Genomic DNA, 25,876 nt, shown 5'->3' with positions numbered 1-25,876 from the left:
AAAAGGGCCCTTTGGTGCCCGCCCCCGCTTGACACTTCCTGCCGACTTTCCAAGCACAGATAATCCTTCCATTTCTTCGAGGAAACGAAGCCTCCGCCTCCTTTACATATATCTATATATGAGGGAAGACACGTTAAAAGATAGAGAATGCATCCCTGCCTCTTCTCCGGCCTCGCTTGGGGCTTTTCCCACGGAGCGCTCTGGAGGCGGCGCGTCCCCGGCGAAACTCCCCTTGGCCAAAGAAGCCTCCCCGCCCCCCCCGACCAGGGCGAACTTCTGCTCGCGACTCTTGCGCGCGAGGCGTCTGCGCCGCCGCCGGACGAAGGTGGGCTCTTCTTCTGCGCGTCCGCCTTTCCTTTCCCATTTTCAGCGTGGCGTCGGGGCTGGGGCTGCTTCTGCTGCTTCGGGCGTTGCGCTTCACGTGTGAACGTGTCCCTGCCCAGGGCGACAGCTCTGTCTCTCTTCTGGCCTGGGCTCTGACTCGCAGCTCCGCCTGGGCAGATCGAGGTCTTCCGCCTCCCGTCTGCAGAGCTGCTGCTGGGCCGAGACAGACCTGCATTGGAAAGTGGGGTGAAAGTGGGCTGAACGCGCACCTTGTCTCGCTTCGAGGGGGAGAAGGTGTTCAGCAAACCCTTCCACCACACTTTGCAATGGCTTTCTTTCTCTTCTGCTCTGTAGATAGATCGACCCATCACACATATCTCAGCCCTGAGATATTCAGTCAAAGGGGGAGCAAAAAAGAAAGTGCAAGGCCTGCACAACCCCCACCTCTCTCTCTCTCTCTCTCTCTCTCTCTCTCTCTCACACACACACACACACACACACACACAGCAACAACAACAACAACCATATTTCTTGGTGTGCCTGCTTTGGCACACATCAGCATTTCTACCCATCCAAGTGTCCCTTTGCGTCACATCTCACCATTTCAATCAACCAATTGAAATCCCACTTTCATATTTTAAATAGATAGATACATAGATAGATTTCCCCCCTATTGGTGTATTTGTAAATCAGCGTATTTCGTACGGGTTCTCTCTCTCATACACACAGATACGCACAAGCTTTATAATGCTCGATTACCCAACACATTTTTTAAAGGATGCCTTGCAATATTCGAGCACAAAATCTCTGACTTCTGTGAAGATACTTTGCCAAACCTACTCTACTTTCTCTTCAGAAAATGGTACAGGGCTGCAGCCTCAGGGAGCAGTTAGGAAGCCTGAGCGGTGCTTTTGCCTGGATGTAGAATTGCCATCATTTCATTTTGACTCAACTCTCTTCAAATTCTGCTGACAGGATTATAACAAATATTTGCCCATGTACTACCATGAGGAAAATTCTCATTAGAAATAGCACCTTTTGTTCCTAAGAACTGACAGGAAAATATATCAACTGGAAGAAGTCAACTGTATAGTTTTGCTTTATTTCAAAATATTTTTCACTTCTGGGATACTGACCACCTTGCCTTTTACTTGACAGCTCATAGGCAGGCAACAGCGCAGCTAGTCCCCCTTGCCAAATGCAAGTTCATAAGAAGTACTAGAAATTCACAGCACTGAAATTATCTGGTCTCCTGTCCACTTACATAGTTTGTCTATATTTAAGCTTATTTTGAAACAGCAAAGCTCACATTGTAACTCCTCCTAGTCTAGTGGGCATCTTCTCTAACAGCTAGTATAGGGAAAACAGCCTATTTGTCTTAACCAGAACTGCAGCCTGATAGTGTATATATAGCAGCGAGTTACAAATATTGCAATACATGCCAATTTCCCCCTCCCCCCCTCCCCCGGCTTTGTCCACATTTGGCCATTTTAAAAAGGCACCTGCCATCCTTAGAAAGTGTCTCAGAAAATTTGGCTTCCCACGGACCTTGTCTCATCTTTGCTTTGGTGTGCTGCTGCTGCTGCTTGCTTGCTTTTGAGACGGAGAGGAAACACGAATGTTTTTAATATCTGTGTTGAGATACTATGATACGAAAATTGGATAAAACCATTAAACCACCTATTCAATTAACACTCGTTTCCCATTATTTATTCTGAAGTAGAGAATCATGAATCAAGTATATAGTAGACTATAAAATATTTCTGCATTGACACAGATTTGTAATATTATCTTAAATGCTGGTTATCTGCCACTAATAAATTATATTTTCAGATGCAAAATGCAGTAGCGAGATGAATATATAAGCCCCACCCAAATGAATTAAAACTTTTACTAGCTCTAGATCCACAATAACATTTTATCTATCTTTTATTTGTTTACATTAATCATGGGAGCATATGGTGGCAAGTTTACTTTTGATTTTATTCAGTAAGAAACAGAAATGTGAAGTATACATTCCTTCTAAATTATTGTATGATTTTATCTTTTGGAGATGACATAAAACAACACTTAAATGGTTCTGGAAAGTGAAAATAATTACCTGGATACTTCTGAAGCAATCTTCTCTGGTATGAGAATTTTAAGAAGACAGAGAATTTAGTAATTGATTTTTTGTCAGTGAGCCATATTATGGGGTTGTTGTTTTTCATTTTCTTAATGTTTACTTCAAGCAATTTTTTAAAAAAATGTCTCTTAGTCTCTTCATGTCTGTCTGTGTTCAGGATATATATATATTTAAAACACAACAGTTTTTTTATTTTTAAGGATTAAAAACTCTTGATAGAGACTTGAAATATTCTAGGAAAGACACGTTTCCTATTTCATAAATCAAAACTACATAAATGATTAATTTCAATATGGCACTTGAAATGGCAAATATTAAATGCTGCTGTCTTTTAATACTGAGATTTTGGGTGACACAAGGACAGAATTACTATACTTAATACTCTCTTGTACATGTAATTAGCTACACATGTTTTTACTTGTGCTGTATTTCCTTATGTGAGATGCATCTGGTGGCGAAAGAGCCATCAGACATGAAGCACAGCTGAGAACGGCAGTGCAGCACATAAGGCTGTTGCTAACACTACACTATGGTCACAATCCGCACAACCACCATGGAAAGGAAGGAGGAAACTGTAGTGCTCTCCTTCAGCTCCCATCAATTTCAATAGGACTTCACTATCTTATTTCGTAGGGAACTTGGCACCGAACTGGTAAACCTATATAAATGATACTTCAGATGTAGAACAAAGTTTCACCCCTCAACACACAATTTGTTTCCACATAAAAAATAAAAATAACAGTGCATTGAATTAGTCGAATTAGTGAATTAAACACAGAGTATTGAGAGGTTACTTTCCTTTTTAAAAAAATGGGGGAGGGACAGAACAGCTTACTTTAAATACATTTTCAGCAAATCTAAAGCAGTAAAGATTCACATCTGCTCAGTATCAACACACATTGGCTATTAACACTGGATATTAACATTCATGGGTTTAAAGAGCTATTTGGTGTACCATATAATTAAGATAAAAATAAATATATTTCATATATTTACTCTTAATACTACCTTCATCTTTTCACATTGCTTTAACTTTGCATTATGTTGTATCAAAACTCATTTCACTGCAGCACATTTGAACCCCATTGATATATAAGAAAGTCAATGCTACATTTTTAATACTTGCTATATTTACGACACATTATATATTCTGTCATTTACTAAGCTGCTTCATTAGTATCTATTTACAAAACAAAACAGCCACTTTCAGTGTATTGGACAGTAATTCCAAAATAACGTAAGAATTAACATGACTGTTGTTATGCTTAGCTTGTTGCTATGGCAGTCCCGTCACTGACATCTAAGATTATGCTAATATTTAACAAAACCTTTGCTTTTCCTTTAATATTTTATTCCCCATATAAGGCAATAAATAAATATAGGTTCAATAATTATAGACAATATTATTGGAGCTGTATTTCAAAAACTTTACCCTTCTCAGCCTTCTGTATGCTCATCTGCTTACTTAGGTGTGCAGCCTTGTCATGGAATGATGCCCAACTAATTTTTATAATTTGGATAACCCTTTGTATCATTGAGTTTTTATGCTAACCCGTTTAAATGCATTCCCCCCATTTGTACTGTTTGGAAGGTTCCAAAAAATACCCTTCCAGAATAGACTTTGCTCTTGTGGTATGAACACACCAGATACAATATTCCATATAATTTTGGACTGCCTTCTCTTTTATACTCTTCGGAGACACCTATTGGTGACTCCTTTGAAGTTTAAAGTATCTACTTGCAAAGAATTTGTAATGCAATATTTGCTGAGGGGTGGTATTCTTGAAACTACTGAGATTGGTTTCAGGATATTTAGCAGAGATTTTAAAAGTCAAATCTAAAGTTACTTAATATTACTTAATGTTGGCTATTGAATCTTTTGTATGTTTTATGTGTTTTAATATGTCTGGATTACCAATGTTTTAGGACCCCCCCTTTATGATTTAATTATCTAAATTATGGCAATAAAGGCTGAATGAATGCATGAGACAACATCAGCCCTCCATTAAATATACTGGATGTGATTTCTCCCCTCATCCTTGTTTTTAGGATTTTCTGCATCTGTTCACATTTCTGCCTATAAGATGTGGGCTTTTGCCTTTCTCACTTTTATTTTTAAGGTAGACATTTTACTTATTTCCTTTTAAAAATGAAGCACTGCGAGTTCAAAAGTTATACAACAGTAGAACTCTACCCTGGTTTGATGCACTTAGCAGTACGTTGAGTTCAGTGGAGTTTACTGCCAGACAATTGTGTATAGCAGCCTAAAGAAGATATGCATGGTGAAATACTTGACAAGTACTTTTGAAACCCTTTTAATATTTGAAACACAGTGATCTATAAGCTGAAAACTACATAGATAATAAAATCTTATAAATTTACAATCTTTCCTCAGTGAATTTTGCATATCATCCCAATAATGGCACATGCACACACAAGCTGGGCCTGGCCACTTAATTTCCCCACTAATTGTAATCTTGCTTCAAAAAAATGATGCAGTAGGGCTGATAGCAAAAAATATTATTTTAAAAGTATTTTTAAGCAACTTGCACATTTATTTTCCTTTCAGCATTTACAAATATTTATGCATTGAACCATAACAGAATATAAATAAATATTTAAAATAAACACGTGCTATGTGTTAAAAACTGTGTGGTTCAGAAAATTGCTCAGAACTGCAGGTTGTAAATATTTCTTCTCAGTTCATTCTAGACCAACCTAATTCAAATTTCACCAGTAAGTCAACTGCAATGTTTTTAAAAAGCCTTCACCACAGTAAGTAATGTTAATTATACAAAGTACCAAATTCTGGACTCTTCAACTTTTAAAAATGGAAGCATTGACAAAGATATAATACAAATTGGCTGATACACTTACATTATATGCAGTATTATATTAATGTGTCATGAGGCTTTCATTCTAAAATTTGTGATAACAAACTTGAATGCTCTTGCTTGGGCTTAAGGCTCTTTCATTTCAGTGGTGTTGCTTATGAATAAGGAGCAAGTTTTATTACCTTGTTTCAATAAATAGTTTAATCCCCATTTAGAAGGGAATTATAACACGGACTGTTTTACAACTAGCTTCAACCTTCACTCTGCCTGCACCCCCATAAACAGAAAAGTCCAAGTACTGACTCCAGCAAGAGAGATCCCAAAAATGAGATTTAAAAGTGCTTAATTTTGGCTGGATTTGTGTGTGAGAGACTCTCTCTCTCTCTCTCTCTCTCTCTCTCTCTCTCTCTCTCTCTCTCACACACACACACACACACACACACACACACTCTTAGAAGGACACACTTAGCAGGCTACTAGTTGTTGTTTTTTTAACCCTCTGTATAGGCACATGCAGTTTTTCTGCACAGGTAGTGATCAAAATATCTTTCTGATCAATTAAGAAACCATATTTACTAAACAGCCAAAATGCTTTATATTCTGTCAAGGGAGACCAACATATATTGCTTTTTCTTTGTGTTATGTTAGATAGAAACACATTGACATTTTTATTATAACACAATATACGGTACGTTACAAAACATTGTGGGAGGGAGGGGGAAATAAAGAAATGTGGCGAATATTAATTTTTGTTTTGTTTTGTTTTTTTAGTTAGGAAACAAGCTATGCAATATATAACCATAGTTTATACACAGTGGGAAAATTACAATAATATATTTTCAAATATAACTTTGCAAATGGATGTATAATAAGAATAGGTCTCCACTATGGTGATATTAATTCTCTCAAACTCTTCACTCCCATTAATGGAAGCATATGAAAATAATAGAAAAGAAAATACCCCAAAACCCCTTAATTTGAAATTAATAATGGTTATACGTGAGAGAATGAAAGGAAATCTAATACTAAGAATATTTCCCCTTGCCATCAGATTTGCAGCAAATGCCAGGTTCAACCACTTAGACAAAACTTCTCTTTGCTTATCCTCTTTTTAAAACACATTAACTTTAACCACATTACATATTCTGTAATCTAAAAATATACAGATATACAACCTAAAGGATTATAAATATTAAGGCAAACACTTCATTTTGGATTTTTTGGAGTTGTCATAGCTTTAAAATTATTTAGTTTATTTATCATCTGTCTTGGATTAATTAGGTGGCCAATAAATTAAATTACTTGAGCTTGTGTACTGCTACATTTATGTGGCTATTTAATTCATAGTTATTGAATGTGAGAGGCCTTGGTATTAAAGTGCAAGGGTCATCATCAGTACTTGCTATCTTCAATATTTATTTAAATATAGAGTGTCCGCTGTTAGAGTGATCAGAATGCAAAATGGCTTTAAAATAGTTAACAAGTTCAAGCCCCATCAGTATTGTGGAAGATCCCAAAGTTTAATATATACTGGCTATGGATTGAATTCAGACATGTCTTGTATGAGTCGATGAGCATTTTGAGCAGAAAGCCCCATTGGGTGAGCAGGGTTCTGCTCAGTGTCTGGATCCATGCGGTTGGCTTCAACTTCTGTCACACGTGATTCCTAATTCTAGATGAAAAATGATTTGTTGTTTCACCCACAAATACAAATTATCTGCCAACTTTGGATGCAACCTTGAAAGAAAGGTATATTTAAATTGTTTCCCTTAGATCTGGCAAAGGGAACTGTATGACCTGTATAATGAAGTGTACTTTCATTTCAACCTCAGTAAGAACTACCAAGTAAGTCCATAAAAACATGCGCCCCCTACATTTTTCTGGCCACCACAAAAATCAGTAATGCTTCTTACATACAAATGAGTAAACACCACACTTTTTGTTTTTTCCAGAGCAGAAACAACAGTTGACAATACTAATATCTAACGTCTCATTTAAGAAAATAAAAATGGCGATTTATTTCCCAGGGTGTGCATACAAGTTGAATATAAGCAGAAACGTTTTGCTAAGGGCTTAAAAATCTATTGTTACCAAGCCAAGTGCTGTAGAAACAAATGCTCTTTAAAATCACTCAGAGAAATCTATTAAAATAGTTCTTTTAGGTTAGGTATGACATACGAGCTAGTTTATAAAAATAACAACAACTAGATGTTATGTGTATAATTTAAAAGAGAATTTGGTAGCTGTTCAAAGCATGATTGATGGGAGCCCTGCTGTACACGAAGAGCATGACAGTGGCTTGTTGCTTTTTCAGAGCTTCCATTCATTTCAATGGAACAATCCTATGCACATTTACTGGAGAGTAACCTTTGACCACCTGTGAGATTCATTTCAGAGTTAAAATACCTAAGGTTCTGCTGGTAATGTCATATAAGGCAGGTTATGAAACTAACTAATTGAATATAATAATTGATTAAGTTCATGTGAATCAGAATTGTAGACCCTGGGGTCATCTAGTCCAACCCCCTGTGATGCAGGAATTCTGCCGGCAGCCATTCCTGGGTGGGTTGGAACCACCAGCCTTCTGGTGAACAGCCAGATGCACTGACCCATTGCGCCGCAATATCTTAGACCAGGCTTCCTCAGCCTTGGCCCTCCAGATGTTTTGAGACTACAGTTCCCATCATTCCTGACCACTGGTCCTGCTAGCTAGGGATCATGGGAGTTGTAGGCCAAAAACATCTGGAGGGCCGAGGTTGAGGAAACCTGTCTTAGATCCAAAGATCCGGTTGCAAGAGTGGCTAACACGTCCACTTCTGCTGGAAGGGGTGCAAGTTGGCTGATATTCACTCAGTCTACAGCCTCACTGAGCCCTCCATGAAGCTTAGGAAAGAGCTGTAGCTCAGCGTGCAGAAGTCCCTGGTTCAATCTCTGCCATCTACAGATAGGGCTAGGAATGTCTCCTGCTTGAAACCTTGGAGACCCAGGCAGTGGAGGCAGTACTGAGCTGGATGGACCAACGGTTTGACCCAAAATGAAGCAGCTTCCAGGGGATCTGCTGAAGAGACTGTCCAAGAGACGGGAGGCTGCAGACAGAGGAGGTCACAAAGCAGAAATGCTCCCTCCAGCAGAAAGGCACAGCCTCACTAGAAATGTATCTGATTTCCTTCCATGCACGAAATGTCAAATGACTTTGGAACACATATTCCTCCCCAATATTGACTATAATTTTATACGTACCTACGAAATGAAAAAGTGGGGAGCTATCGTGCAAAGCTATTCTAAGTGATGTTCCACACAGCTGCAAAAGCTGAGACATAGTCCTGCCTCGACAAAAGGGATGTCACAGTAGCTGTGAAGACATAGGTACATTTTGATCCGCCTCAACCAAAATGTGACCATTTTCAGCAGGACTTGAGTTCCGTCCAGACAATGGAGCACTGCATGAAAATGCTGCGTGGCTAAGTGAAGTTGGAACAAGATTGCTGTTAGTACAACTGATGAGACTATGGAAAAGAACTGGCTCAGTGAAGTTGTGAAGCTAAAATTCTTAATAATATCATTATGAGTCTTTTTATAAGACATAAGGCTAAATCTATTTTCCTGCTATACTGATGCAATACTAATGAGGAAACTCGGGAAAGGGCCAGAGGCCACGTCAGCAGATGCATAAAGTGGTCACCTAAAAGGGTAAGTTATATATGCCCTGAGTAGAAAGCAATTTCCCCCTCTTTCTTTTAATTTATTTATTTACTTTATTCAAACATAAAAAACCAAAAAAACCCGGTATGGCCACTTCAGAAAGCTGCTGGATATTTATTATCGGGACTTATCATTGCTGTTATTTTTGCTGCTACAGATTAACTTGTCTGCAATTTATTATGACAGAATTATCCTTATGCAATTTCATTGTGCTTGTCACTTTCTTGATTTTTAGGCAACCACAAAAAACAATTGCTATTGGCAGTGACAAAATATTTCTTGTTACGCTTCTGAAAATGTCAAGAAAACTGCATAGGAAAAAGTCACCAAAATTGTAAGTCAGAAGCTTATCCATTATACACAGACAGTTAATAGAATATATACAAAACCAAACCAAAACCTTTTTGATGCAGGAGGGAGAAGACACACCCTAAAGGAGGTAGAAAAACTTTTAATATTAATTAAATAATATTGTCTGTGGTCTGCTTCATTGCCTCAATACTCTATATTACATATTGCATCAAAATATACAAAGGGGACTCCTTTTTGTAAAAGAAAGCATTACATTAACCACAGAAAGATCAGACCCTTTCAGGACTCCAAATTTGTGCCATGGAGTTCTAAGCACTTTATATATAGAAGTAATTCTTAAAGAAAAGGGGTTATGTGCCAGATAAAGCGTACTCACATCACAGAGTCTTTTTAACAGTAGAATAATTTTTGCAACTTTAAAATGAATATAATAAATATTTCCAGGTTTTTCTACACTCTTAAGTAAAGCAGGTTTCCACAACCTTCCCCCCCCCCGCATTTTTCAAAAAAGTATATCTTTTGCTTTTTTACGAAATGTTGAGGGAAAACCAAAGCTTGTGGTTCTATTTCCCTGTCCAAACTAAATTCAAAAAGCAAATAACTGAAATGCCCCACTGCCTAAGAAATGCAAGTGTAAAAAAGCAGTCACTTTTATATTGCATATATCCAAGAAGAGAGTTGCCAAGTGTACGTTGCTTTTCCTTTGCTTGTAATTATCATAAATTTTAATTAGTCTCGACTTCTGCTGCATTTTCTTGTTTTGGATAAAATGATTGAACAGAGGTATTGTTTTACATCACATGCAGGTAGTTTTTCTTTCTGCATGTTACTTTCTAAAAAATATGCTGTACAAAGCATTTTTTATCATAATGCCGGGAAATCTTCTGTTTCAATCCTTTATTCACTATGCTGGTGAAATTATAGAACTCCCCTTCACCCAGGAGCTGCAATAAGTTGAAATGAAGAGGGATTTAAAACAAGTAACCAGTAATATATTGAAAGTTAAGCATTTTGTTTTCTCTAAACAGAACAGATTCTGAGTACTAAAAGGGCTATAAGCCTTTTGTTCTGCAAATTCTCAACATTTCTTAATAGCAAATGGCTCCAATTAAATCAACAGCTCAGTAAATATATTTATAAATGACTTCCTTTAAAAAAGTAGTTTTATAATTGCATATGACAACTATCATTCAGCATTATCACTGCAAACTATAAGAGCTCTTAAACCTCAATACATTCATCTTTCTCAAACTAATCATTTATGAAGCTAAGCAGCTCTTCTTCTGCTGGATGGGCCACGAGGCAGCAAAGGATGTGAGCAAACCAAGTGAAGCCTCTGAAGAACGTGGCCTCTCCCCTTCTTCCACAGCACCTGCATTTTGGGTGTACTGAACGTTTGCCTCTTCATGTGAATGGGAACACAGGTTGTTAAGAGACCTCCAATATTATCCTACTTCTATTATTTAACCTCACTAATTAAATGTCAAGACTCTACATTTCTGCATGCTGAACAGCAAGTTATAGCTCATAATACAGTATTTATTGATTTGAAATGGAGAATATCTTAGCTAGTACATTTGAGGTTCTATTTATACTACCAAATAGAATAAAAAAATTCTGGCTATTGCTTGGTGTGACAAAATCGGAGCGAACAGCAGTTGAACAGAACCGTCTCTATCCCGTGGTACTACAGATATGTCTCAGACTCTGCTTTCCAGACTGTTTTGGAATTTAATCACATAGTGGCAATTTCGCACCGATCGCAACCGAAAGTGGTTGGCAGATCAGCGCTGGGCAGCGTTCACCAGGCCTCCAAACACGGAGGGGTGAGGGAGGCTGGAGGTGGGTCCCTTCTGCTGTGCTCCCCTCACCCTCTCATTTTGGGGAGTCACCTGCATTGGGAAACCAGGTGAGCAACACTTCCCCATTCCAATCTGCCCCACTAAACCACTACTGGTTCTTGCAGAATAAACCCACTCCCCTCTCATATTGGCCTTTTTGTAAGGAAAGTGTGGCATGGCAATTGCTTGACCCCGCATCATAGAAAGGAATGCTCTGTAAACAGCTGATATCATATAATCTTTTTCTGGAAGCAACCTCACTTTGGAACAAATGCAGAAAATTGTGATATTAAACTTCAAAATAAAATGTGTGGTTTATGTAGATTTCCATCAGCTGTTTTATCACACCCCACAGGAAATCCTTCACTGGGATCCACTTATGTAGATGTGTGAAGAAGTATGTAAAATAGGTTATTATAATACAAGTATAAACTTGATAATTTGGTATTGGAAGGATTCTCTGTAGGTTCCCTGATGATTCTATGTACGTAATTTGTTATATTACATAATATATGTTATATTAGTTTTTCACTCAGAAAGTATTTTGTTATTTTAAAAATAATGTAAATGTCTTCTGAACTGTTTGTTTTCTATGTATTTCACTGTCTGGATCACATATGTGCAGGAAAAATAAACAGCTAACCCTAATTCTATATGTATATAAGGATAAAAAAAAATTTCTTTAGATTTCCCCCCCTTTTGTTCTTTAGAATTTAGCTACAGTTCCAAAAGATACATTTCACTTAATTTCTCTTAATTTCCACAACTCCCATTTCAATATGACATCATTCTAGTAAAGACCTAAGATGGATGGTTTTCCATGGTATGTTACAATTCAAGATTATTATTTAAATGTATGCTGAGGAAATATCATACACCATTTCCCTGAAAAGCTGGAAGACACTGCACACACTTTTAAACAATATATTTGCAAGACAGATTATCTGCAAAGCACCATTGTTCAGGTTTTTATGCTGCTTTAATTTTACACACACACACACACACACACACACACACACACACTTCAGTGTTCCAAACAGAAACTATTATTATATAATTGTTTATCTTTGACAAATCACAGTGAGGAATTGAACAATTAAACTTTGCAAACAACCAGTCTAGCAAAACTAGTTTAAAGTATTTTTCACAGAATGTTAACAATAACCTACTTCAATTTTGTGGGTGTAAATGTTGGGTATTGAAGTGTTTAAAATTATATAATCCTGATGCTCTGCCTTTCCATGCTCGCACGTGCCTAAATTAGTTCTCCATTTTGTGGTGGCCCTCGGAGAGCAATTCCTATTGAGAAGCGAACAAAGGCCATGACCTCTGGGTCAGAGTGTAATGCAGGAAGCATGACCTCCTCTTTGTTCAGATCAGCACTGTTTACTTTGCCTAAGTAAAGATCACCAATACATTAACTAAAGAGGATTAAAGGGGTCATATCCTCAGCTCAGACAAGTGGCAGCCCTCCTTAGCCACCAAAATCATTTGACTTTTGTTTTTTGAAACTTTATATACACACATGCGAACACACAAAATTAAGTGATTTTTAAAAGGGAGAGATAAATAACTGAAACATTCATTTTTAATAGTTGGTGACTTAAACAGAGCAATTTGCAAGCTGATTTATTTAGTTCTTCTAACTTCACACTCAATAGTTTAAGGCATTTATTAAGTTAGAAATATGGCTAGTTTTAATTTATATGTATTCTGAAGAAAAATTCACTGATAACATTGGTTACACACAAATAATTTGTCATCCTTTGCATGCCATACAACTGCACAGCGGTAAAAAAATAGACGTTTGGGACCTGGATCCACAATTTTCCAATAAAGGGAAGCAGTGCCAAGCGCAGCATGAAATAACACCAAGTCCTGAATCCCAGGCACACCTGGATTGGGTTGACTGCCGGTCCCACTACCCCATTCCTGCCCAGGTTTGTTTCTGCGAGTGAAATGAGCCGTGCCAGTAATCCCTAGCCAGGAGCTACAGATCTGCAGTGCCCTATTGAAGTCTAGCAGCAGAATCTATGTGTTTGGGGCCTGCTACATGTGGCTGGGAAGTATTGAAGGGCCTGCCCCCCAGATATAGGAGAAGCAAGGCTTCTGGACTGTGTGTCAATGCCATTCAACTCCAGGGGAGAGAGCAAAGCAGTGCCCTGCAGCGCAGGACAGCACAGGGAGATCTTGCACTGGGATCGCAGTGTGAAGTGGTTCCTGTTTCTAAATAAGAGAGGTGATTTTTTGTGTAGAATGAACGGATGAAAGAAAAACCCTGCCTCGCCTGTTCCAATACCCTGCCTTCTCCAGGATGATATGGAAACGCCTTCCAATTAATTATGAATTGTTGAATTGACCGGAAATAGGAATGAGCTCAGTGTTCATTCAGTTAAAATATTTCTATACCACTCTTCAATTAAAAGTAAAAATAAATCCAAGTTGTTTATTTAAAATAAATAAATACTCAATATGGCAAATATGCCCACCCAACCACTTCAATCTGTGAAACTGCTGCTGTGACAGGAGCCACATAATAGGAATTCTGTGCAGGCAAGAAATTGCTTTTTTAGTTTGCCAACACCTTAACTTTGCAACTCTTTGCCTCTTAATATCAGGCAGGTGCCTCCACTGTGTGCACTCCCTACATAAAACATTTTTTCAAAGCAACGTATCAAGATATGTAGAAATTACATGTGTTTTATTTCTTTTTAGTTACTATTGACTTTAAACATCTTTTGAATATTTTAAATACTTGCTTTTAATGGTTTTTATTGATAATTTTAACAATTTGTTTTATATATTTGTAAACCATTCAGAGGATTGACACACAATCAAGCAGCATATAAATTTTGTTGAATAAATAAAATAAAAATTCTTCCTTAAAGCTGATGTTGGAGATTCCCCACAAAAGTGAAATCTTCAGAAATCGAAGGATATGCCCAGACTTTCACTACTCTGATCCATCTCCCACAAGAGGCTCTCTACAAGAAGTGAGTAAGGCTCTTGGCTCTCTAGAATATTTCACATTCTGTTTTCACTGTTGCGGGAATTTCCCCACAAGAGGCCAACTAAATTAAATCCCAGTGTACCTCACCTAACTTTTCCTCCTGCAAACAGCCACATCAAATCATAATATGACACATATTAAATGGCTTCCTAATAGTAAAGCATAGGAGCCTACTCTTGGCGGCTGAGGGGTCTTGGGTCTTATTTTTCAGTTATTATGTAAATCTCTGGGTTCTTTGTGGGGCATAGGAATTTGTTCATATTTTTTTCCAAAATATAGTCCAGCCCCCAACAAGGTCTGAGGGACAATGGACCGGCCCCCTGATGAAAATTTTGCTGACCCCTGGGCTAGGTTTACATAATAACTGAGAAATAAGCCCCAGTTGATGGGGAGTGGGGGAATAGAGATGGGGCAACAGCAGATCAGAATACAAAAAGACATTAAAAAGAAAGTGTTCAGTAAAAGAATCTATCTTCTTACCTCAAGGAAAATTAACCCAAATCTACATCGATATCATCTATATGTATTAAATTGTGAGTGGTGGCTGTGAGTAATATGGTGGAACAACTTGCCTGGAAAAGGAATAAGGAGCTGTTTATGATTTACCAAGCAAGTAGCAAGAAGAAATTTAGATAACGTACTGGTATCTAAAATTTCTCAGAACTTGTTGAGGGAGGGGAAATTTTCTACTCGTTAGCTATAGCAAATGGTCAAATTTTTATTTTTATTTTTTTGCTCTCTGCTCTTAAAACTACTGTTGTACCAAAAAATTCTTTTGCGTTTTTTCATCCATTCTCCATCAGTTAATGAGAAAAGAAACTGCATTCAAAAATTATCAAAAGGGGTGGAATATTTTGGTGAAATACTAGGTGACAGTCTGTGTTCTGCCTCCCCTGCTTTGAAGGTGCCCCGGTGTTTGTGCCTGTCCTTCATTTCCTTCTACAAATCATCTCACCAGTGGTCTGCACTCTCAGGGTTCCCACACTTCAGTTAAAGTCTGGGGAGCCTGAAGAGTGCTTGGGAAATTTTTGCTGGAAAGCAAAAATACTCACACTACCCTCAGCCACCTCCAAGCTCCAATATCACCACCTGCCCAAATTCTAAAGGAATTCTAAAATGTCCTGAGAACGAGGGAAGAAAACTTTCAAGAAATTGGAAGGTGGATTTCAACACTGGGCTCCTTAAAAATGTTGTTGAAAGCATGCTTGCAACAGTGTGAAGGCCTCAGCCTCCTGGCTTCCAGTCCACTAGCACATCATGGATGGCACACACTGCATCTAAAGTGGTAGCAAGCCACTTTGAACATTTGCAGGACTGTTAAGTGTGCTGAGAGCTGCCCGAACTGTCTCGCCAGAGTGGTGCATGCTCTGGTTATCTCCCACTTGGACTATTTCAATGCGCTCTATGTGGCGCTACATTTGAAGGTGACCCAGAAACTACAACTAATCCAGAATGCGGCAGCTAGACTGGTGACTGGGGATGGCCGCCGAGACCATTGGCTCCCAGTACGTTTCTGAGCACAATTCTAAGTGTTGGTGCTGACCTTTAAAGCCCTAAACGGCCTGAAGGAGTGTCTCCATCCCCATCGGACACTGAGGTCCACCTCCGAGGGCCTTCCAGCGGTTCCCTCCCTGCGAGAAGTGAGCTTACAAGGAACCAGGCAGAGGGCCTTCTCAGTAGTGGCGCCTGCCCTGTGGAACGCCCTCCCACCAGATGTCAAGGAATTTAACAACTACCTGACTTTTAGAAAACATCTGAAGGCAGCCCTGTTTAGGAAAGTTTTAATGTTTGATTCTGTTTTTAATATTCTGTTGGGAGCTGCCCAGACTGGCTGGGGAAACCCAGCCAGATTGGGTGGGGTATAAATAAATGATGATGATGATGATGAGACCCCTATTCCCCTCAGAAAGCTACAACTCCTACAGTAGTTGAACAAACTCCTCATTTTTCTAGGGAACTCTGGGGAATGTAGCTCTGTGAGGAAAAAGGGCTCTCCTAAAAATCTCTAAACAAGCTACAGTACCCATGGTTCTTTGAGTGTTTAAAGTGGTTTAGATATATAGTGCAGATGGGGCCTAGTATGGCAAAATGGATGTTCCAGGATGTGGGCCAGGCTGGGAGGTGGCAGGTAGAGACTTTTGTGGCACCAAGAACAGGCATGGGACATTTATAGTGCTTTAAGAGCAGAACAATAACGGCACATTCAACCACCTCATACAATTAACAAAGTAAGTGCAAAATCCCCCCCCCCTCAAGGCTCCTGGAAAAGTATGGAAAACAGATTTGCAGTTTTGAAAAGAGACAAATAGCCCTGCAAAATTGTAGAGTGACTCTCAGCCCAGCCTAGCTTCAAATGAATAGTATGTGCTTCTCCCTTCCCTGCCTCGCCATTTATCCACTCCAAATTGCTGCACAAGTTGCCTTTTCAGCCAGAGTGGTTCAAAATATGTACCTATTAGCTACATATTAAATTGATGCAGGAAAAGCTGCTTGGGGGAGGCATGATTTGAGAATGGAGAAATGGTGGATGGGTGAAGCATTAAAGGTACACATAAAGGAACACACATTCAGCTCTCCTGATATTTCTTGAAGATTTCATTTTTTTAAATCCTTTTTAAAAAAGTTAACGTGCAATACAGTATGGATTTCATGCCTGGGTTGTACAATCCTGGCTCAATAAGGCCGGGTACATACAAGCTTTGTGTACCTAGATGCAGCTCCTTTGCTCTTGTTTGTCTCCACTTTTTATTGTGAGCAGTAATACAAACCAGGAACTTGCAAAAAACAGTAGGTTCCTGTTACATGAGGACCAGGAACTATCTTTAATGGCTTGACTTTTTTATTGCAGCTTGTTTGGAAGCCATTAACCATAGATCCTGGTTCACATGTAACAGGAAGCTATAGTAAATGAAGCAGCTTCCTGGCTCATTTTTCTGTTTACATGAAGAACCTGCATATGGTGACTGTCATGTGCATTCTGGTTTCTGGTTTATTAAGCCAGATATGATTGCGCAAATGCATCCAATGTAACAAGCATGCTGATATCTATACTGGACTGTATTCGAAGACTTTTAGCTGAGTTAAACACACACCACATTATCCCATAACTTAATTTGCATTCGTTAATTTCATGATAACGGGTCACCAATATTTTGGTGTTCTTTGCTTCCACAGAAAACTTCATCCTGAGTCTGGGATCCAAACATTCTTTCTCAATACGGTAGTGATATTTTGGAAATTTTAATTTGCTTGCCAGAATAACAGTTTGGTCCCTGAAGGCAAACAGTGGTGAATCCCTCTACTCAAAGAGATGCCACACTACTTTGTGAATCTTTTCTATTTAAAATCTTATTTCGTGTACTTTTTGAAATTTGTGAACTTTGCCTCTTCAATGCGGACATGCACATTTGTAACAATATTTTTAAAAAATGCATAATCACACAACGATTTCCTTTTAACAAAGTGAATCCGCTTCCTCAAATCACATGCTCACTAAATAGTGTACGACTTGGAATATTATGTTGAAATATGCATTCATTCTTCACCTGGGAAGTATGTGTCAATATTTGTAGCTCTGTAGAAATTTCAGTTAATCAATCTGCTGCAAATAGAAACAGTCTATTTTCTTTCTATTGTTGCAAGTAGGTAAACTGTTACAGTATAATGATGAATCAAGACCACTGGCTTTGCTTTTTTTTGGTGTTGTTACTGTTAAAGATAGGATTTATGGGGTTACCACAAGCCATTTAATACAGAATATTTTAAAAGGTTTGTGGCCATATTCACTTGGAATTAAATTCCACTGGTTTCAATAAGATTCAATTCCAGGTATGTTTACTGTAAGGAAGTAAAGTGGTTGGTCAAACTAGCTGGAAGGGCTGTCTTGAATGACATTTATATCAGCTGATAAATACCACTTTAAATTAAGACCGTCTTTTGAAATCACTACACTTCTGCAGGGTAAGGGACCTTGCTATTTGATGTTTTCCCCTGAATAAGTACCTTTTAATCACAAGCTAGTCAGTATAATTGTATATAGAGCCCTTAACAACTTGGGAATGGTTACCTATGAAATTGCCTTACCCCACATGTACCCACTCAGCTGCTTCGATTGGTAGAATTGGCGCTACTACAGGTGCCACATAAAGCCCATTCTGCATTTGTAAGAGCGTGATTGTTTAGCATGGCAGTGCCAGCACTTTGGAACTCCCTGCCTATTGCGATCAAGCAGTCACTTTCACTGTATTCTTTTCTGTGCCTGCTAAAAACGTTCTTCTTTAGACAAGCTTAGCCAGATGCTTAGAAAGTTGAGGTAATCTTAACCTGTTTTAGTATTTTAACTTTTGTATGGTTTACAGAATGGCCATATTTTTTCCTTGATTTTCTTGTCTTATATGTTTGCAAACCACTTTGAGGGGTTTATTTAACAATCAAGCCTGCTCCTCTTTAAGTACTTTAAACACAAACTGTCACCGAGCAGAATATTTTATTATTTGCATTCCATAATCAACTGCATACATGCTATCCTATTTAGATGAAAATCCACACTACCTATAAGGATATGAATGAGGTTGCCCTTGTATATTTTATCACCTTAAGATTTACTTTTGAAATGTTCTCCTTTGTATGTACTAACACTGTCATATACTGACAAGCATGGAATACTTTTAGGTGAATGTTTCAGAAAGCTGATTAAGCAAAATTCTGTATACTGTACACTGAATTAAGGCGGCAGTGGGCTCTGCTGCATCACCATTACAAGGGTCAACATGTTTCTCTCCTTCCATCAGCTCAGTTGCACACAAAAAAGAATACGTATATGCAAGAACTGGTTCCATGTACAAATAATGTCCAAACTGGTTATGCTCAATTTCTATTTTAGATCTCCAAAATGATAAAATGTAATATAGGATTGCAGAATTTATATTTTGCTATCTCTTGCTCTATATCTGAGCTCATCTAATCATTCTCTCTCTCTCTTTTGAGCAAATATGCTATATTGTTCAAGTCTAATATTCATGAAAATTATGGATGTTATATGTTGATGTGTTAATTCAGATATATTTTAACAAAAACATTCTTCATTATCATACCATAATTGGTAAATATTGCCATTATTGCATATTCAGCATTCCATAGCACAGCAAAGGAAACTATTATTCTTTAGTTTGGAAAATATCCTTCTGCTGCTGCTTTTTTTATGTAGCTGGTATATAATGATGCAAATATTCACTGATTATTACAGTGCTATTAATATGTTCAACAGTTAAAGTAATTGCTTATCTGGCATGAATTCTGACTGTGTTGTCAATAATATCCTAAATAATCACAAGTATTTTAATGTTAATGTACTTTTCAAAAATAATCTTCAGTTTGGAAAAGGGCCTGCAGCACTACAAGCCAGTATTTCTCCATGCAGTGGGGAGTGGAAATCCGTGGAGTTACCTATTATTTAAAATATGACTCAGGCTACAAGCATTGCACACCTTGCTTGTGATTACTGCAAAGGAACAAGAACAGCTACCTCCCAGAAAGTAGGATGGTCTTTCCATGTATCACTCTAAAACATACAATGATGGTTGCATCCAATTTAGGCATCTGGCTCTAATAATCCCTTCTTGTTGCAATCCAGTGCCTTCTGGAATGAATAGGGTTTAAGGATAAGTTCAATGAGTTTCTATAGAATGTATTATTTATTTTGTTAAATCGAATAAATAGCAGTCACCCAACGAAAATCATTCTCTGCATTAACCTTCTCTAGTTTGCACTCTTTTTCCCCTGCAAATCGATACAATCTGCAGATATTAAAAATCAGCATCCTCAGTCAGAAGCAATAGTTTACATAACTATAGTATATATATATATTTTAAAAAAACCTTTCTCTTTATTTATGGTCTTCATTTTTCAGAGATACCAAAAAAGGCTAGGATGTAGTGCAGTTCTGAGATCTCAGTCCTTGACCAAGGGGAGATGGGGGAGAGAATGGCAGTGTGGGAGGCCTTCCATTCCCCAAAACAAAGGAAGAGAGAAAATGGGGCTCCCTTTGGTTTTATGGCAAGACCTCCCATAGGCATCATTGTCTGTGAATTACTGTATTGAATTCTTAATATATAGCTCCACTTTATCTAGCAGGATACCTTTACAAAGGTTTATTGATAACTGCTGAGAGAAGAGATAAGCATATTTAGCATTGGGTGGGTGTGTCATGTTTTATAAAATCATTTGACAAAAACACACCTGGCTTGGCTAGACCGGCTACACATTGTAGGGGGTTTCTCCCTTAATTATTCTGTCTCTGATTCTTAAATCCCACAATGAAAGGGTCAAAGTGCCTGCAGATTTCAAGTGTTTTGCCAGCTTGTAAGACAGTGTGTCCCCACAGGGATATTATTGGGCCTGTGCAAAAAGTTATCAAGGCTGCCTGAGAAAATACTCAGCAAAGCTAATTTGGGGCAGGCTAAAAGGTTGGCTTGTGAATACCCCAAGCCCTGGATTATTATTATTATTACTATTATTAATTGAATTTATATACCACCATTTGTCCAAGGATCACAGGGTAGTTTACCATATAAAAACATTAAAATGCGTATCATCATAACAATGGCATCAATGATCACCTTCCCATAGTACTTCCTAATTGTTTCATATGTCAGTTACGTGTCTTACATAAAGGGGCTTAGGGCACTATAGCTTTCCCAGTAAATAATTTTTTTATAACATACCTAGCCCCTTCCTTAAACCAGCATTCTTTGCATAATGATACTGTTTTGATCTTTTTTCAGGTGCTGCAAGCCTTCCATTGAAGACAAAAAATTGGACTCATAATAAAATAAAATAAAATAAGCAGACATCAGAAATGGCCTAAATAGATCAACAAAGGCCTGATACAAAGAATAGCAGAAGAAGAATAGTCTGCAACTGATGAAGACCACCAGATTATACAAAATCCTAGCCATTCCTGTACTACTTTCTCCTAGCAACACATTTAAACAGTAACTAATTATCTCGTGGAACTGATCCTAGCACCTTCCGAAGCAAACTTACTGTACAGTTTTATATTGCCTTCAGTTCTAACCAAATGTAGTTGATTTACCTATGGTACAAGTTGGTCACCAGTATTTTTTTACCCAAGCTTCAATGAACAATATATGAGAACTATTTTGAAAATCAGCACAGATGGGTTTTAAGTCATGGCAGAAGTCCAGGACTTCGCCACGCTTGAAATGGATAGAATTTAGGAAGAAAAACGTTATCTAGGTTGCATTTCTCTGTGGATTGCAAATCTGTAGTGGTTCCATATGCAGCCAAACTGATACCGAATGCAAACAAATACTAGCAGGTCCCTTATCATGTAAGGGAATGTCAAAAGTTATTATTACCAAATAGCTGTATATCTAGCAAATGAATTAACAATATTTTCCCCATTTGTAAAATGACTTATTCAGTGTGTTTGATTGTTTAGGACTGATAATTTTCAAAATGTTGTTAGGTTCATTTTTATAAATAACCTCACTCCATTCATACTAAGGGTTATTTGAAAGGCCTTCAGTATCTCTCCTCTGTAGGTACATCATAAACAAATCTCATTTCTCTAAGATTTATTTTATCCATTATAAGATCCCTAGACAAATACTCTATTTAAAAATGCAGCAACAAGAGATTACCCTTTTAAAGCATGGTAACTTTACTACCATTCAAAACATTAATATAGTTTCTGTGATGCAAGATACTCCTACAGCAGGCATTTTCTTTAAAAATTATGCTTATTTAAACACAAATGTATTGACAAAAATGTAATTTCATTAAGGCTGCCCTCACTATGATTTATTGTACTTAATTTGTTCAAAGTAAACACCTCTAGGATTTTGCCTTTTTTGAATCATATCTTTCATTTTATAACTTCCTGCATTCAAACCATCCCTATGTTTCATGTGAGGTTTATAGAGGGAAGGGAAAAGAAAGGGCAAGTCAATAAATTAAGGGGAGGCCATTTAAGATACAAAGGGCCATGATTAGGAGACAAGAAAAAGGTTAAAATTGCCTTGCATAAATGTAAGCAGGAGCGTTGGGAGGGGGGGATTTTCCCACCAGGAATTCTTTAAAAGTGCTTTCAATAAGCTAAGTCTGCTGCGGTTGTTTTTTAAATGCTTATTTATTTGTGTGTGTTTTTTACAACTGTTCCAAGGATTTATATAATATAGCTGGTATCCTTCTGAAAGAGAGGAAATGCTGCAGTGAGGAAACCGAGCTCCGCCGCCGCCCCTTCCCTGCCAGCCTCCAGCCTCGGCGCTGGCACTCGGCCAGGCATTCAAAAGCCTTGTGTGTCCCCCCCCCCCCGTAACTCAAATCGCGGTCTTCTGTTCGCGCTTCTTCCACCTCGAAATGACACAAAACCTTCCCTTTCCCGCCGCCCCCCACCTGGCGAGGTTACAGCGCAGACTTGGGGGGCGAGGGCGCGAAGAAGGGGCTTCCCTCGCCTCCTGCAAAAGGAAGTCCGGCAGAGAGGAAAAAGCTCTGGCTTTCCAACGGCTGCCTTTCCCCGCCTCTTTTTTATTTTATTTTTCAGGCCTTGAAGCTTTACCAACACCCGCCCCCCCCCGCCCGCCCCCCCTCACTCGGCCGCCCTTATTATTCCACCCTCCTTTTCTTCTCCTCTCCGTTTCGAGGTTCCTGGCTCTTTGTTCGCCTGCTCTCTTTCTCCAAGCCTGCAAACGCGGCCTGATGTTCGCATATCAGCACTGGGGGGGGGGGGGAGGAATGCTGCATCTCCCCCCCCCCGCCCCACCTACGAGCAGCCATCTGAATTATCCCCCCGCGGCAGAAGCCTCGGCCGACCCCGCGCCTCGCTCCTTCCTCCGAAAAGGTCTCGGGGCGCAGGTTCCTCAGGCCGCCCCGCTCGCCCCGCCTCGGCCTCGGCTGGGAACCTGGCGGGCGGCCAAGTCTGCCTGTCCCCCGGGCGGGTGTCAGTCAAGGGCAAAGGAGCCCCCCTTCGTCTCTCAAAGCAGAAATCCCCCCCGACCCTTCGGAAGTTTGCTGGCTGGCGTCGCCCCGGACCCAAAAACACTGCTCGGCTCCCTCGCTCCCTCCGCGCGGCAGAAAACAGACATCCGGGAAACGGCCTAGTCATGCGCTCTGCGAGGGAAGCAAACAAAAAGCAGCGTTTCTTTCTGTCTTTCTTTGGTTCCTTGGGGCCGGGCGGAGGCGGAGGGGGCGCGCACATGCACACGGATACCTCCATGCCTCTCACACGCAAGCTCTTAATAATAATCAAAAAGGAGAGGGTGCCCGGGATGTTCTGCGGGGCCGGCAAGCCTTCGCTTCAAAAGGCCACAGGACAGCCTGGAGGCTCATTAATAATTGCGGATGGCTTTCCATTTCCATATTTAAATTGCGGAGCAGTGTATGGTTAATTAAGAAGCAGAAAACATCCCTCCCTCCCCCTTCCCAAGCACACAGAGAGGGAGACGCGGAGAGGCAGTGCTTCTGACAAAGCTGAGTTTTCAGAAGCTGATATGGCAGCCAAGGTGGCAATTCTAGGATAGGGAGGACAGGCTGTTCAGAAGGGTGGCATTTCTTGTAGCTGAGTGATGTCCAGTTATTATCCTCCAGGCTGAGGCAATGTGATGTTAAAGTGTCAAATGCGTATAAGGTATACAAAATACATATCTAGATTTTTTCTCTTGTTCCCTGTGTTCTTGGATCCAATGACATCTTAATTGCAACAAGTGACAAATTGCAGAGGCGGTTATTATCTTCCAAACCAAAGTTCTTTGCAACTACTTGTTTCATTTTTTCTCAAGATAATCCAGTCTCTCCAATTAAGTATATTTCCAAAAAGAAGACAACATTTACTGTGTTTGGATCACATCTGATTAATCCTCATGAGCATCTTGAGCTGGCTCACTTGTATAGAACAAATATTGTTATATAATACTATTAGAAAGAGTAATTACCTACATGCTTCCAATCACAGAGAAAATAGCAGCACAGGCAAAGTGATGTTCAGTGGGAAAACAGCATGGGAGAAAAGAGGTAACCCCAGCCCCCCCGTCACCACTCTGCCACCACCATCAACCTGCTTTCTGCAGCTGCTATTCAATTTGTAACATTCAGACCTTTCTGAATGTTAACTGCAGTTAATTTAACTGCAAGTATCCAGGTTTCTCACTGTCACTGCTTAACTTCATGAATTTTTAGCTCTGTGATATACTCCCATACCTTGAAAATCTCTGCCAAGTCAGCATGTAAAGGTCCTTCCATGAGGAGGCCTTCCTAGATCCTCGTCACGCTTGCCTTGTTCTTTTCTTACCTCTTATTTTTTATACGTTGCAACACAGGATGGGCAGAACGACTGATTTAGGCTGCCTGCTCCGCATGTTACGTGTGTCCAGTCTGGAAATCAGTGCACTCTAACTGAAACCCATGGGCCCAACCTGATATTGGATGGAATTTGGGAACATCCTTAATGTAAAAACAACAACAAAATCTTGTTTTCTTTTCCCTCTTCGCTGCAAGAATCACCAGTTTTATTAGATATAGCTGAGAGCTGCATATGTTTATTGACTTCCCTGCCCCAAAACACTTAGTCTAAAATGTGACACCAGGGAGGCAACCGAGGGAGAGGGCAAGATGGAGGCAATGTTAAGCCAAAGAAAAACATGTCTTCGGTTATACTATGGATTAGCACACAGAGTTCTAACAAGTTCTACCGAAGATGTCACAGAAAGGGAAGAAAGATAAAGAGGTGGCCTCGTGTTCCTGGAGCCAGAAGCAAAAATAGGGTTGAATCTGCTAAGAGCGGGAGATCCTCAAATAGATTAGGCTGATTGTGCTGGAGGAGAAGATGTCTGGGTGGAGATATATCAGGAGATAGCCAGGTGATCCTGGTTCTCAGATATAAACTGATTCAAGTGACTCTGACAGTTCTTCAATGCTTTATTCTTATTCTTATTCCCAGCCCATACAGTGCTGCCTTCAGATGTCTTCTAAAAGTCAGATAATTGTTTATTTCCTTGACATCTGACAGGAGGGAATATTAAAAACAACCCTGAAACATTCTTATTAGGTATTACTGGTTTGGATATCCCCCCAAAAACCAGGAAAACCTTTATGCCACCACAGCTGCGAGGGTTATAATAGCTACACATTGGAAAAGCAGGTATGTACCCACCAGATATAACTGGATACAAAAGCTAACAGAGTATGTGGAGTTAGACTACTTATCAGAAAGAATCAAAGATAAATCCAAACAGGAGTTTGTCGCAAATTGGAATTGTTTTAAGGAATACTTGAAGAGTAATTGCTGCAATCTGAAAACGGTGACGGCCTTTGAGTAGTTTCTGTGGATAACAATTTTAAAAGGAAAATCGATAGATAAGAAAATATTATAAATAAAAAGACAAAGGACAAATATAGGCAATAAGTTTATTAGTAGAAAATGGAAGAGACGGGAAGTCATTTATTTATGAGGAATATTACGATTTTAAAATTACATCTTTTTTCTTTTTTGTGTACAGTAATACTTGCCGATCTATGATAATAATTATGAAGATACTTTGAAAACAAGAATATGTATAATTGTAAGATGTAAAGTTATGATGTAAAGATATACTTGGGAGTAATAAAGGAAAAACTAATTAAAAAAAAAGACATCTGACTGGAGGATGTTTCACAGGGTGGGCACCACACCTGTCTCGTCCCCTGTGGCTTCAGTTCTCGCGTTGAGGGA

General features: G+C 39.1%; 1 protein-coding gene and 1 long non-coding RNA gene across 3 annotated transcripts in view; one reads left to right on the top strand and one right to left on the bottom strand.

Annotated features, from left to right (window-relative positions):
• The window catches only part of LOC310763568 (uncharacterized protein), a 197,420-nt gene that overhangs the window by 106,092 nt on the left and 65,452 nt on the right, over positions 1-25,876 (bottom strand). The window lies entirely within an intron of this gene.
• On the top strand, positions 141-22,177 carry LOC310763608. The gene is made up of 2 exons (XR_014548713.1): positions 141-325; positions 20,931-22,177. It is a non-coding gene; the product is annotated as an uncharacterized lncRNA (long non-coding RNA).

This window comes from Podarcis filfolensis, assembly GCF_964270895.1.
Source record: "Podarcis filfolensis genome assembly, chromosome: 5".
Lineage (NCBI taxonomy): Eukaryota > Metazoa > Chordata > Lepidosauria > Squamata > Lacertidae > Podarcis > Podarcis filfolensis.
Note: the sequence above shows the minus strand (reverse complement) of the source record. Positions and strands in the feature narration are given on the sequence as shown.